We start from the raw sequence: 8,934 nt of genomic DNA, 5'->3' as shown, positions 1-8,934 counted from the left end.
GAAACTATCGGGAAAAGAATGGAAAAATTTGAACAGGGTATCAGGGAACTCAAGGACAATATGTAGCGCACAAATATACGTGTTGTGGGTGTCCCAGAAGGAGAAGAGAAGGGAAAAGGAGGAGAAAAACTAATTGAAGAAATTATCACTGAATATTTCCCAACTATTATGAAAGACCTAAAATTACAGATCCAAGAAGTGTAGCGCACCTGAAAGAGATTGGACCCAAATAGGCATTCTCCAAGACATTTACTAGTCAGAATGTCAGAGGTCAAAGAGAAAGAGAGGATCTTGAAAGCAGCAAGAGAAAAACAATCCATCACATACAAGGGAAACCCAATAAGACTATGTGTAGATTTCTCAGCAGAAACGATGGAAGCAAAAAGAGAGTGGGATGATATATTTAAATTACTAAAAGAGAAAAACTGCCAACCAAGACTCCTATATCCAGCAAAATTGTCCTTCAAAAATGAGGGAGAAATTAAAACATTCTCTGACAAAAAGTCACTGAGAAATTTGTGACCAAGAGACCAGCTCTGCAAGAAATACTAAAGGGAGCACTAGAGTCAGATAAAAATAGACAGAAGAGAGAGGTATGGAGAAGACTGTAGAAAGAAGGAAAATCAGATATGATATATATAATACAAAAGGCAAAATGTTAGAGGAAAATATTATCCAAACAGTAATAACACTAAATGTCAATGGACTGAATTCCCCAATCAAAAGACATAGATTGGCAGAATGGATTAAAAAAGAGGATCCTTCTATATGCTGTCTACAGGAAACACATCTTAGACCCAAAGATAAACATAGGTTGAAAGTGAAAGGTTGGGAAAAGATATTTCATGCAAATAACAACCAGAAAAGGGCAGGAGTGGCTATACTAATATCCAACAAATTAGACTTCAAATGTAAAACAGTTAAAAGAGACAAAGAAGGACACTATATACTAATAAAAGGAACAATTCAACAAGAAGACATAACAATCATAAATATTTACACACCGAACCAGAATACCCCAAAATACGTGAGGAATACACTGCAAACACTGAAAAGGGAAATAGACACATCTACCGTAATAGTTGGAGACTTCAATTCCCCACTCTCATCAATGGACAGAACATCTAGACAGAGGATCAATAAAGAAATAGAGAATCTGAATATTACTATAAATGAGCTAGACTTAACAGATATTTATAGGACATTACATCCCACAAGCAGGATACACCTTTTTCTCAAGTGCTCATGGATCATTCTCAAAGACAGACCATATGCTGGGTCAAAAAGCAAGTCTTAACAAATTTAAAAAGATTGAAATCATACACAACACTTTCTCAGATCATAAAGGAATGAAGTTGGAAATCAATAATAGGCAGAGTGCCAGAAAATCCACAAATACGTGGAGGCTCAACAACACACTCTTAAACAACGAGTGGGTCAAGGAAGAAATTGCAAGAGAAATTAGTAAATATCTCGAGGTGAATGAAAATGAAAACACAACATATCAAAACCTATGGGACGCAGCAAAGGCAGTGCTAAGAGGGAAATTTATTGCCCTAAATGCCTATATCAGAAAAGAAGAAAAGGCAAAAATTCAGGAATTAACTGTCCACTTGGAAGAACTGGAGAAAGAACAGCAAACTAATCCCAAAGCAAGCAAAAGGAAAGAAATAACAAAGATTAGAGCAGAAATAAATGAAATTGAGAACATGAAAACAATAGAGAAAATCAATAAGACCAGAAGTTGGTTCTATGAGAAAATCAATAAGATTGACGGGCCCTTATCAAGATTGACAAAAAGAAGAAGAGCGAGGATGCAAATAAATAAGATCAGAAATGGAAGAGGAGACATAGCTACTGACCTCACAGAAATAAAGGAGTTAATAACAGGATACTATGAACAACTTTACGCTAATAAATACAACAATTTAGATGAAATGGACGGGTTCCTGGAAAGACATGAATAACCAACTTTGACTCAAGAAGACATAGATGACCTCAACAAACCAATCACAAGTAAAGAAATTGAATTAGTCATTCAAAAGCTTCCTAAAAAGAAAAGTCCAGGACCAGACGGCTTCACATGTGAATTCTATCAAACATTCCAGAAAGAATTGGTACCAACTCTCCTCAAACTCTTCAAAAAAATCGAAGTGGAAGGAAAACTACCTAATTCATTCTATGAAGCCAACATCACCCTCATACCAAAACCAGGCAAAGATATTACAAAAATAGAAAACTACAGGCCAATCTCTCTAATGAATATAGATGCAAAAATCCTCAATAAAATTCTAGCAAATCGTATCCAACAACACATTAAAAGAATTATACATCATGACCAAGTAGGATTCATCCCAGGTATGCAAGGATGGTTCAACATAAGAAAATCAATTAATGTAATACACCATATCAACAAATCAAAGCAGAAAAATCACATGATCATCTCAATTGATGCAGAGAAGGCATTTGACAAGATTCAACATCCTTTCCTGTTGAAAACACTTCAAAAGATAGGAATACAAGGGAACTTCCTTAAAATGATAGAGGGAATATATGAAAAACCCACAGCTAATATCATCCTCAATGGGGAAAAATTGAAAACTTTCCCCCTAAGATCAGGAACAAGACAAGGATGTCCACTATCACCACTATTATTCAACATTGTGTTGGAGGTTCTAGCCAGAGCAATTAGACAAGAAAAAGAAACACGGGCATCAAAATTGGAAAAGATGAAGAAAAACTATCACTGTTTGCAGACGATAAGATACTATACGTCGAAAACCTGAAAAAATCCACAACAAAACTACTAGAGCTAATAAATGAGTACAGCAAAGTAGCAGGTTATAAGATCAACATTCAAAAATCTGTAGCATTTCTATACACTAGTAATGAAGAAGCTGAGGGCAAAATCAAGAAACGAATCCCATTTACAATTGCAACTAAAAGAATGAAATACCTAGGAATAAATTTAACTAAAGAGACAAAAAACATATATAAAGAAAACTACAAAAAAACTGTTAAAAGAAATCACAGAAGACCTAAATAGATGGAAGGGCATACCGTGTTCATGGATTGGAAGACTAAATATAGTTAAGATGTCAATCCTACCTAAATTGATTTACAGATTCAATGCAATACCAATCAAAATCCCAACAACTTATTTTTCAGAAATAGAAAAACCAATAAGCAAATTTATCTGGAAGGGCAGTGTGCCCCGAATTTCTAAAAACATCTTGAGGAAAAAAAACGAAGCTGGAGGTCTCGCACTGCCCGACTTTAAGGCATATTATGAAGCCACAGTGGTCAAAACAGCATGGTATTGGCATAAAGATAGATATATTGACCAATGTAATCGAATAGAGTGCTCAGATATAGACCCTCTCATCTATGGACATTTGATCTTTGATAAGGCAGTCAAGCCAACTCACCTGGGACAGAACAGTCTCTTCAATAAATGGTGCCTAGAGAACTGGATATCCATATGCAAAAGAATGAAAGTGGACCCATATCTCATACCCTATACAAAAGTTAACTCAAAATGGATCAAAGATCTAAACATTAGGTCTAAGACCATAAAACAGTTAGAGGAAAATGTAGGGAGATATCTTATGAATCTTACAATTGGAGGCAGTTTTATGGACCTTACACCTAAAGCAAGAGCAGTGAAGAAGGAAATAAATAAATGGGAACTCCTCAAAATTAAACACTTTTGTGCATCAAAGAACTTCATCAAGAAAGTAGAAAGACAGCCTACACAATGGGAGACAATATTTGGAAATGACATATCAAATAAAGGTCTAGTATCCAGAATTTATAAAGAGATTGTTCAACTCAACAACAAAAAGACAGCCAACCCAATTACAAAATGGGAAAAAGACTTGAACAGACACCTATCAGAAGAGGAAATACAAATGGCCAAAAGGCACATGAAGAGATGCTCAATGTCCCTGGTCATTAGAGAAATGCAAATCAAAACCACAATGAGATATCATCTCACACCCACCAGAATGGCCATTATCAACAAAACAGAAAATGACAAGTGCTGGAGAGGATGTAGTGAAAGAGGGACACTTATCCACTGTTGGTGGGAATGTCAAATGGTGCAACCACTGTGGAAGGCAATTTGGCGGTTCCTCAAAAAACTGAATATAGAATTGCCATACGATCCAGCAATACCATTGCTGGGAATCCACTCAAAGGAATTAAAGGCAAAAACTCAAACGGACCTTTGCACACCAATGTTTATAGCAGCGTTATTTACACTTGCAAAGAGATGGAAACAGCCAAAATGTCCATCAACAAACGAGTGGCTAAACAAACTGTGGTATATACTTACGATGGAATATTATGCAGCTTTAAGACAGGATAAACTTATGAAGCATGTAATAACATGGATGACCTAGAGAACATTATGCTGAGTGAGTCTAGCCAAAAACTAAAAGACAAATACTGTGTGGTCCCAATGATGTGAATCGACATTCGAGAATAAACTTGGAATATGTCATTGGTAACAGAGTCCAGCAGGAGTTAGAAACAGGGTAAGATAATGGGTAATTGGAGCTGAAGCGATACAGACTGTGCAACAGGACTAGATACAAAAACTCAAAAATGGACAGCACAATAATACCTAATTGTAAAGTAATCATGTTAAAACACTGAATGAAGCTGCATCTGAGCTATAGGTTTTTGTTTTGTTTTGTTTTTACTACTATTACTTTTATTTTTTTCTCTATATTAACATTCTATATCTTTTTCGGTTGTGTTGCTAGTTCTTCTAAACCGATGCAAATGTACTAAGAAACGATGATCATGCATCTATGTGATGATCTTAAGAATTACTGATTGCATATGTAGAATGGTATGATTTCTAAATGTTGGGTTAATTTCTTTTTTTCTGTTAATTAATAAAAAAAAAAAAGAAAATGGAGGGCAGGGTCCACTACTAGTGGTTGCTGCCATTTAGGTAATTTTCAAACCAGGGTCTTGAATAATAGTAACAGTCTCAATCTACAAAAAATTTGCCCCCAACCTCTATCTAAAACATGTTCTGGCAAGGGGTGGAATGAAACTGCTTGAGAATCACTGTAATTTTTCCAGACTGCAAGGGAAAGGGAACTGAACTTCAGCTCATCCTGAGATGAGGGTGAGGGAGGACAATACCCAGCACAGGTGGTGTCTGTTATTTAGAATATCGGACCCAGGTGCTGGGAAAACAACCACCATGCCAAATAGCTTTTCCCACCCCCAGCCTTTTTTTCAACCTTGTTGTCAACAAGGATAGTGTCAGATTGTCAGATAAGAACTAAAGTCACAGTAATACCCTAAGCCTGTGAGGATCAGTGGGCTGAAGAGCACCATCTGCTGGGCAGGACAGGAAAAGCACATACTCAAGACGCTTCATAGGAAAGACTTTCTCATTCATGGTCTCATTCCAAGTGAATCTTCATGCTGAGGTACATCCCCTTCATGGGTCATGGACCTATGTTGTCTAGTGCACTGACTGAGGTAGACCCTCCCTGGTGGGATCCTCCTACAGGAATCAGCCTTTGAGGCAAAAGTTTATAGAGGCAATGAAAGGAGTTTTCAAACTTATAAGGGAAAACAAAACAGAACTTCCTCTGAGGAGGAAGAGGAAGAGAAAGCTTCATCCTGCATGTGAAATAACTGCATGAAAAGAGAAATCTCAAAAATCATTTCAGATATGCAGGGAAAGATTCAGAAAAAAAATAAGAGCTGAGAAAATTCCAATCAGCTAAACAGAAGCCAGGCAAGAGGCCTAAAATTTGTTGAACCAAATGTCAAAGAACAGTTAAAGTCCAAAACCAAACCAAGAAAAGAAGCAAAGATAAGAGAGAGAAAACAAAATCCAGAGTATACTAAATATGAAAATTAGATGCACCAGCAAAAACTCCCAAGCCACACTAGGAATCATGAAGATTTGGACAAGTCAAAGGAACAAATTAAAACTTCAGATAATACATAAGTTTGAAAGAACTAATTAAAAATGTTCAAATAAACCTTCCAAATAAATTCAATGAGTTGAAGGTAAATGTGGCAAAAGAGATGAAGGATATAAAGAAAACACTAGGTAACAATAAAAAAGAGCGCATAAACTTGCAAAAACATAACAGAAATTATAGGAATGAAAGGCAGAAGAAAAGTGATGATAAATAAAATGGAGATATGCAACAACAAATTTGAAGAAGCAGAAGAAAGGCTCAGAGTGTTAGAAGACAAGACATTTGCAAGCATGAACCCAAAAGAACAAATAGGGAAATTATGAAAAAATTGAGTAGTCATCAGGGAATTTAATGACAACATGAAGTTAATGAATACATGTGTTATAAGTGTCCCAGAAGGAGAAAAGAATGGAAAGGGGGTGGAAAGAATAATTGAGGAAATTATCAAGAAATTTTTCCATCTCTAAGCAAATTGGAGGTGCTAAAAGGGCAACATGCACCAAGCAGAATAGATCCAAATAGGCCTATCCCGAGGCCCATACTAATAAGACTGTCAAATGCCAAGGACAAGGAGAGAATTATGAAAGCAGCAGGAGAAAAGCAATCCATCACATGCAAGGGAAGCTCAATAAGATCTAAGTACAGATTTCTCAGCAGAAATCATGAAGATGAGAATTCAGCAGTAAGATAGACCTAAGATACTGTGGTAGTTTGAGTCAGGTGTCACCTTGGCCAGGTGAAGGTGCTTAGTTCTATTGCTGTGGACTCAAGCCAATGGCATGTGAACCTCATCTTTTGCTGATTACATCTGCAGTTAGCTAGGAGGTGTGCCTGCTGCAATGAATGATGTTTGATTTAATTGGCTGGTGCTTAAATGAGAGAGCTCAACCTACTACAGCCCAAGCAGCTCAGCATACCTCAACTCAACACTCACAACTCAGCCCAGGCCTTTGGAGATATGGAAAGAAATCGCCCCAGGAAAATTTTTTGGAACCAGAGGTCTGGAATGAAGGCCAGCAGAGGTTGCCCTGTATCTTCCTGCGTAAAAAAGAACCTCAGTTGAAAGTTAGCCACCTTTCCTCTGAAGAACTATACATTTTTAGCTAAATAAATTCACATTAATTAAAAGCCAATCATCTCTGGTGTGTTGCATTCCAGCAGCTGGCAAACTAGAACAGATATTGCAAGAAAAAAAATGCCAACCAAGAATTCTATATCTGGCAAAACTGTCCTTCAAAAATGAGGGAGAGTTAAAATATTTGCAGATAAACAAACACTGAGCTCATGAAAAAGAGACCTATTCTACCAGAAATACTAAAGGGAATGCTGCAGGTGATAGGAAAAGACTGGAAACAGAGGTTTGGAGGAGAGTGACAAAGTGAAGATTATAAATAAGGGTAATTAAAAGGGTAAAAAGAGGGTAGAAAATAAGATATGACATGGAAAATCTGATGGACAAAATTGTTAAAGAGAGTATTGCCTTTATGGTAATAACATTGAATATTAATGGATCATATGCCCCAAACAAAAGACAGACTGGCAAAATGAAAAAAAGCAAACAAACCAGGATATATCTATATATTGTCTACAAGAAACTCATTTTATACCCAAGGACAAAAATAGGTTGAGAGTGAAAGGATGGAAAAATATATTCCACTCAAGCAGCAACCAGAAAAGAGAAGAGTAGCTATACCAACATTAGACAAATTAGACTTAAATGGAAAGTGGTTAAAAGAAACAAAAAGTACAGTATGTATTAATAAAAGGAACAATTCATCAAGAAGAAATAACAATCATACATATTTATGCACCTAATCAGAGTGCTCCTAAGTACATGAGATAAACATTGGGAACACTGAAGGGAGAAATAGACAACTCTCCAATAATATTTAAAGATTTCAAGACACCACTCCCAAAAACAGATAGAACATCTTGGCAGAGTATAAATAAGGAAACAGATCTTAAATAATATGACAAATGATGTAGACTTAACAGACATTTACCGAACATTGCACCTCACGACAACAGGATATAATTATTTCAAACGCTCTTGGATCATTCTTCAAGACCACATGTTGGATCATAAAGCAAGTCTCAGCAGATCTAAAAAGATTGAAATTATACAAAACACCTTTTTCATATCAAAATGGAATAAAATGGAAAATCAATGACAGTGGAGGCCTGGAAAATTCACAAATGTATGAAGAATAATCAATGCATTCTTAAACAACCAGTGGGTCAAGGAAGAAATTACAGGAGAAATCAGTAAATATCTCCAGGCAAATGAAATGAGAATACAACATATCAAAAAATATGGGATGCAGCAAAAGTGGTGCTGAGAGGGAAATTTATTGCCCCAAATGACTGTATTAAAAAAGGAAAGAACAAAAATTGCGGAATTAATTCTCACATAGGGGAACTAGAGAAAGGATGGCAGACTAATCCCAAAACAAACACATGGAAAGAAATAACAAAAATAAGAGCAGAAATAAATGAAACCAAGAATATAAGAACTAGAGACAGCCATCAAAAACAGAAGCTGTTTTCTTCAGAAAGTCAACAAGTATTGATGGACCCTTAGCTAGACTAGCAAAGGAAAAAAAGAGAAAGGATGCAAGTAAATAAAATCTGAAATGGGAGGGGCACTACTGAGGAAATAAAATAAATAAGAGGATATTATCAGCAATTGTACTGTCCCTGAGGAAATAAAATAAGTGAGAGGGTATTATCAGCAATTTTATGCCAACAAATTAAACACATTAGATAAATTGGGTAACATCCTAGAAACACATGAACAACCTCCACTGACTTGAGAAGAAACCAGAAGGCATTAGCAAACCAATCATAAGTAAAGAGATTGGATCGGTCACCAAAAGTTGCCAAAAGAGAAAAGCCTAGGACCATATGGCTTCACATGTGAATTCTACCAAACATTCCAGGAATAATTAGTACCAATCCTACTCAAACTCTCCAA

The sequence above is a fragment of the Tamandua tetradactyla genome, assembly GCF_023851605.1.
Source record: "Tamandua tetradactyla isolate mTamTet1 chromosome 22 unlocalized genomic scaffold, mTamTet1.pri SUPER_22_unloc_3, whole genome shotgun sequence".
Lineage (NCBI taxonomy): Eukaryota > Metazoa > Chordata > Mammalia > Pilosa > Myrmecophagidae > Tamandua > Tamandua tetradactyla.
This window is presented reverse-complemented; position numbering follows the sequence as displayed.